Source organism: Dipodomys spectabilis, unplaced genomic scaffold (assembly GCF_019054845.1).
Source record: "Dipodomys spectabilis isolate Male_0828 unplaced genomic scaffold, ASM1905484v1 ptg000242l, whole genome shotgun sequence".
NCBI classification, from domain to species: Eukaryota; Metazoa; Chordata; class Mammalia; order Rodentia; family Heteromyidae; genus Dipodomys; species Dipodomys spectabilis.
In genome coordinates this window covers 482,966-490,291 of record NW_024870919.1, presented here as the reverse complement: position 1 = coordinate 490,291, position 7,326 = coordinate 482,966, and the positions used below count along the sequence as shown (strand labels likewise).

General features: G+C 34.2%; 1 pseudogene; it reads right to left on the bottom strand.

The window, feature by feature from the left end:
* Positions 1-5,961: 5,961 nt before the first annotated feature.
* Positions 5,962-6,060, bottom strand: LOC122124764 (annotated as a pseudogene).
* Positions 6,061-7,326: the final 1,266 nt, after the last annotated feature.

The following is a 7,326-nucleotide window of genomic DNA, read 5'->3' as shown; positions in this document are numbered from 1 at the left end:
AAGGTGTAATTTCTTATAAAATTGAATTTTTAATCCCACAAAATGAATACCAGGAAACTATCACTCAGAAGACGTGAGGGAAAGTCAAAGGGAAGAAATAGTGTTATGGAGGAAGAGTGTGAGGGCATAACATTCAATGCAGATAGTATGAAACTTGAAAAAATGAAAGTGGAATGTGGAAAGGTATGTAAAGATCCCTTATACTCATAAACTGATTGTTGAATGGAAATTCCTCATACAACCGTTTAATTAAAATTTAATTAAAAACAATGTAGACATCTAATCTTAAACTGTGTTCCCTTAAACCATGAGTCAATATAATAGTTTCCTCCTCAAAAATTTTCTTTGCAGGTATTTTCCTTATAATGACAGAAAAGTGAACAACGCAATGAATATCAGTACATCACATTGCATATCCTAAATAGATGCAATATAAAAATCACATTGAAAATGTAAGAATTCATCACATGATAAAATAACAGGTAGGAAGTATCAAATGCTGATTGTTTTTCCAAGTACTTTACCTATGGTATCTAATTTAATCCTCACAATAATCCCATAAAGTGGAACTATTTCTATTTTTAATTCTCAGATGATGATACTGAAGTCTTCACAGTTGGAATTACTAGTATAATATTGCACACATGGTAAGTGTTAGCCTACAGCCAATTTCCACCATATCAAATAACCTCTTTGTATTTTATGACTAAAATTCCAGCACGTTGCCTACTAATTATAGGCAAAAATCCCAGAATTATTTGTGTATATTCTGATAATATTTCACTTTATCTTTGTTAGAAAATAGGTAACTAAGCCGGATGCTGGAAGCTCACACCTGTATTCCTAAGTATTCAGGTGGCTGAGATCTGAGGATCCCAGTTCAAAGCCAGCCCGGGCAGGAAAGTCCATGAGACTCTTATCTTTAATAAACCTCTAGTAAACCGGAAGTGGCACTGTGGCTCAAGCGGTAGAGCACTGACCTTGATTCCAAGAGCGCAGGGACAGCGCCCAAGCCCAGAGTTCAAGCCCCACGACTGATCAAAAAAAAAAAAAAAACTAAACAGGTAATTGTAATATGAAAACTAAAAGTTCATAAGCAATTTATACCTCGCTGGTGAAAGGTACTGCTAAACTATAACATTCTTGATTTCTAGCTCAAAATACTAGAAATCACATTCTATCACATGTGTCATCACTGCACTGCCTGGGGACCCCATGTCTGTTTAACACTGTCATACTGAAAGAATGACTTGCCCAGGCAGTCATTCCTGATGGAAACATATTGCAGGTCTTATGGACCAATCATTTCCATATTGTAGCCCACCTAAATTGCCTACCATTAGAGGTATTTTGATTGCTTTTTATACACAACATTTTGACAGAAATATACTACTTTAAAATATTATTAAAGTAAGACTGACATAAAAATCGCTTTGGCTCCAGGTAAATATTTTACCTTTCATATACCCCAAAATGCAGTCTGACCTATCATTAATGTTAGGAATGAGAGGTTAAAAATCATAGACACCAAGACCTAAGCATGAATTAAAGACTCTCCAATTTGTGAACACAATTGTTTTAAAAAGACATCAATACTACTGCATTTTTAAAATTCTCTATGATAATGATAACGTTAATGATAATGATAAAGTATTAGCACTTGCAAATAAGTCATTTTCTTGGGAATAGGACACAAAACACAAGATTAATCCTAATCATTTTAAAAGACCTTTATTTATACTGCAAATTCCCTCTTAAAATTATAAAAGTTCTAAAACTAACTGAAGTAGAGAGACACAAAGAAAATAATGCATCATCTACATTCAAAGGTCTGTGTTAATAGAAAAGAAAGTTATAACAAAAATTAGCTTACCAAATTCACTTACATTCTTTTATTCTATTTCATTTACTTTCATAACATCTGAGTTTTCATAAAATTATGCATAAAAAGCCTATATACCTACTTACATTTTCTGATCTTAACAATATTTATTTCAAAAATGTCTTTAGCTATATAGTCAATGAACTGAAATAGTACTAAAATATTCAAAGGCTTTTCAGTAATTTACGACTCACTCTGGGATGTTATTTATATTGGAAAAAATATCCAAAATGCGATAGTTAAAGTTGCGATAGTTACTTCCATAAAAGAGCCATTAGTGAAGATCCCTTTGCATTTACAAAACAACTTCAAACGCATCCACATTCTTGATGTGACACATGCTTTTTGTTTGTTTGTTTGTGAAATGTATATCTAACAAGCATTTCCACAATACTGGTTTTCAGTCAATATGATGGGATATTCAAACCTAATAAATATGGGGTTGATTATCTTAGTGAGAATAGATATGAACTTACAAAGGAAGTTATTTTCAAAAGAAATCTGGAAAGAGTTTATCCACCTTGTGCTGCACAGAAATAACCAGAAAGTAATACTTGTGTGATCTGGTCGGTCAAACTCACTCCATGAGTATATCTTAAATGTATAAACAATTTAACAGGTCAAATACATATTTGTACTGACAATCATCTTACGGCAATAACTTGCTACCTAATTATGTCTGTATCTTCTCACCTAACATATAGTAAGAACTGAATGTGGTCTCTTTTTATCTAAATTAATGTTGTAAATGCTTTGATTATGATGATGTTATAATTTGACAACTAAACTGTACAGAAGGGTGGTTCCACTGACATGACATGACAGAACACTGATAAATAAAATATTGCAACACAGTTAGCTCTTTTTAGCCTCAACTTGTCCACATTGGCAAGCAATATTGCCACATCACACGCACACATATACACATACATGTGCGCACATGTACACAAACATATACATGCATGGTAAATTCAGGATTTATTGTACAAAGAAGTTCAAATAAAATATTAGTAATTAGGACAAAAGATAATTTTCCTTATTACAAAATAATACACAATCCAGTCACTACGGGTGTTACATTTTGCTTGCTTTGCCACATGTGACCACTTAATTTATTTTAATTAATTCATTCATTCATTTGTTTGGTGTTAATATTAAGGTTTGAACTCAGGGCTTGGCTCTGTCCTAAAATTTGTTGTTTTTTCGTTTTAGTCTTCTCAAGGCTAGCATTTAACATCTTGTACCACAGTTCCATTTCTAGCTTTTGCTGATTACTTTCAAATCAGAATCTAATGATTATTTTTTGCTTGAATTGGCTTCAAATCACAATCCTCAGATTTCATCTTTCTGAATAGCTAGGATTAAAGACATGAGCCAACAGTGTGGCTTCTACTTTTTCCTCTATAGTTATCTAAAGCACATACTTTGATAGTAATTTAAAACTTCTTAAGACCATAAACAAAAAATACCATGATATAATATGAGAAATCACTATTGAACATATGAACTTTAAGAGCTTTCTAATAGATCCATTAATTATTGTTATCCAACATTAGAAAAAATGTATAATGCAGTAGTAAAATAGAAGTCCTTCGTAGGACTACTTAAATTCCTTGATTTTTTGAAGACACTTGTTTTCATCTAAAATGCAGGCCTGTTTATTGTCTTCATGTGATTTTCATGATTAAAGTTGCTTAGTTACAAGTCGAAGAGGATTTGTAGTATTTGCTATCAATTAAATCTCACCTTTTCTTCTTGGAGAATATAATGATTAAAGCAATAATTCAGAATCACCAAGCAATAGTTCAGAATCACACTTCCAGCGCAAATGGCAATATCATTTTCCACAAAGTTTTGCCACAGATACAATCTGCCTGCCTTTTCTAGCTGCTTTCCTAGCCTGGACATATTCTTTAATTGTACAGGAAAAGTGTGATTCAACTGATTTCAGTCAGATCTGTTACTAGAATTATTAAGGATTTAGATTCTTGTCTGTAATTTGGTAAAAGCCATTTCTCTTTATGTAAGCTACTAACAATGTATGTACTAATTTCAAGTAAATACATACATTCTATTTCCAACTTTTCAAAAAATAAAATTTTGTTTGTTGTATAAATTAATCAGAGGTATGGATTTTGTGGCTAACTAAATCATTGCACATCTGTCTCTCTCTTCCTTTCTCTCTTTCATGGTTCTCATAGATAATATGATTGCTTCATAATTATCTTAATTTAATTTGCTTTTTTATTTTTGGTTGCAACATTTCACTTTCTGCTCTGCCATTTCTTAAATCATTTAAATAGAAGGCATTGTTTCATATTTTCTCATTCCTAGAATAAGCTGAACCTGAAGAGACCACTGGTCCTCATTTTCAGTCTGTACCTTTGAATACCGAGGAACATCTTTCCTCTTCTCTCCATCAATTCCCTATTCCCCAGTTAGAATAATTTAGAATAGTAAAAAGACAAAAAGAGAATATAAATGATGGTGAAAAAACATGTGCAAATGTTCATTGGATATTTCTGACCAGTTCAAACTACGTGAACTACTAGGGAAATACATGGACACCTCATTCCTACTGGCTCTCAAAGTCATTGGTTAGGCAACTCATGATGATGAGGAACAAGATGAACAAGTGAGGAATGGTATCAATTGCAAGAAAAAAATGGAGAAGGATCCAAGCAAATTTCTTCTTTGGGCTGCCAAAAATAATCGGCTTACTACAGTGCAGAGACTATTTCTCAAAAATGCCACTCATGTGAATACGAGGTATGACAATGAGTATATCCCTCTTCATCGAGAAGCCAACAGTGGACACTTAGACATTGTCCGTGAGTTGGTGGCTCAAGCGGCACATGCAATAACTGTAGATGGCTGGACAGCCCTTCACAGTGCATATATGTGGAATAATGCCAGAGTGGCTTCTTACTTACTTCATCATAATGTAGATACCAATGCCAAAACTGAAGGCCTCTTGACCCCCTTGCACCTTGCTGTTGAGAATTGAGATAGCAAAGATATGCTGGATCTCTTTCTGTTGAAGCATTATGTCAAACCAGGCCTGAAAAACAACTTGGAAGAAACTGCATTTGGTATTCCCAAAAGGATAAATATGTATCACTACATCTTTGAAGTTGTGGAAGGCTGTACAAAATGTTCTCCTAAGTCCTAATGGTTCGGTTAAGTTTCTTAAATTTCAAAAATGTCAGTACATACTTTGTGCACATACAAAATATTTTCACAATCCAAATAACAGCAATATCCTTTTTTGGACGGTTGTGGGGTTTGAACTTTGGGTCTTTGCGCTATCCCCGTACTCTTCATTTCAAGGCGAGTGTTCTACAGCTTGAGCTACTGCTTCACTTCCAGTTTTCTATTGGTTTATTGAAGATAAGAGCCTTATGGACTTTCCTGCCCGGGCTGGCTTTTAACTTCAATCCTCAGGTTTCATCCTCCTGAATAGCTAGCATTACAGGCGTGAGCCACCGGCACTTACTGTAAAAATTCACGGATTCCGTGGAATTCTTCCAAGTAAATTGCTTGCCTTTGATTTCAAAATGTATTCAAGAAGTTTTGTATACATTTATAATGATATCTACAGACTTTGTGATTTTTTCAATCAGAAGTAATTTAAACTTATCTGTAGTAAAGAAACTAAAGTATTTCTGGTCATTGTCTGAAAAAAGCATATTTTAAAATATTCTATATTCTATGTTTGTATAATGTCCATAATCTATTTTATTCTTCCTAGATATACTTTGAGTTTTACATTGTTTTATAATTTGTAGGTTCATTAATGTGTCCTTTCAGATTGCATTCCATATAGAAACAGTTTAAGATTCCTTTTTTTCCTAGGTCCTTATAGTATGATTTTTTTGGGATAAAATATCGATGGTGTCAAATTTCAAAAGTTTTGTAAAGGTTATGTAAAAGGTTTTGTAAAGGCCTTTCTAAGGTGAAGATTTAATACACTGATGTCAAACTTACTTTTAATTATATGAATTACGTGTATTGTTACACTTCTAATTTTGTAATCAACTTTTTAATAACTGCTTTTCTTTTCTTGTATCTGAAGAATGAAAAATATGGAATACTTCATAAATCTACATATCATCCTTGTGCAAGTGCCATGTTAAACATTTATTGAAATTAGTGTATACACTGCTGAAACATGTAGTATCCTCTAAATTTAAGTAGTTAATGATGCAATCTTTTACAGGCTTATATCCTTGTGTGCCTATTTGTAACAAGAAAACCTTATTGTTCCTAACAATGCTATTGATCTTATTTCCCTATAATTCTCGGAATAGTGGAAAAAATTATATTTTTCTGTCGATTGCTTACATTTGCAATATTTTGTCAATGACTATTTATTTTTATTTTTTTATTTTTATTTTTTTATTATTTTTTGTGAACATACTGTACAGAGGGGTTACAATTACATGGGCAAAATAATGAGTACATTTCTTTTTTTTTTTTTTGTCGGTCGTGGTGCTTGAACTCTGGGCCTGGGCGCTGTCCCTCAGCTCTTCAGCTCAAAGCGAGCGCTCTACCACTTGAGCTACAGCGCCACTTCTGGTTTTCTGGTGGTTTATTGGAGATAGGAGTCTCACGGTCTCTCCTGCCCGGGCTGGTTTGAACCTCGATCCTCAGATCTCAGCCTCCTGAGTAGCTAGGATTACAGGCATGAGCCACCAGCGCCCGGCCCATGAGTACATTTCTTACCAAGCATTGCAGCCTCCTCCTTTGTTTACCCTTCACATCCCTTCCCAGCCTCCCCCCACCCAATCCCACCCCCCCCCTACTCCCTCCCCCCCCCCCCCCCCCCGCACCAAAGTTGTAAAGTTTGTTTTCGACATGACAACTTGTACTTTTCATAGTTGCAACGGGTCCACCTGTATCCTTAAGCGACTTGTTTTCCCCATCTCCTCCACAAATTATACCGACATCAAATATAGTGAAAGCAGGGGTTATACTGTGAGGGAGGGACATATAAAGCAACAAAGAAATAATCTTATAAATGCATTAGAATCAAATGCATGAAAGAAAAACACATTTAAATACATATCTAAGGGAACATTTTCCTAACATCTCATTATCTGACCTTTTCTGCTTGACTCATACATATACTAGATATTGCAAATATGGGAAAACATGGGACCTATGTTTCTTTGGGCTTGGCTTACTTCACTTAATATAATTTTTTCCAAACCTTTCCATTTCCTAACAAATGGGGAAATGTCATTCTTTCTGATGGAAGCATAGAATTCCATTGTGTATATATACCACATTTTCTTGATCCATTCATCTACTGAGGGACATCTGGGTTGGTTCCTGATCTTAGCTATGGTAAATAATGCTGCAATAAACATAGTTGTGCTGGTAGCTTTAGTGTGGTTTTGTTTGTAAACATTTGGGTAAATGTCCAAAAATGGGATTGCTGG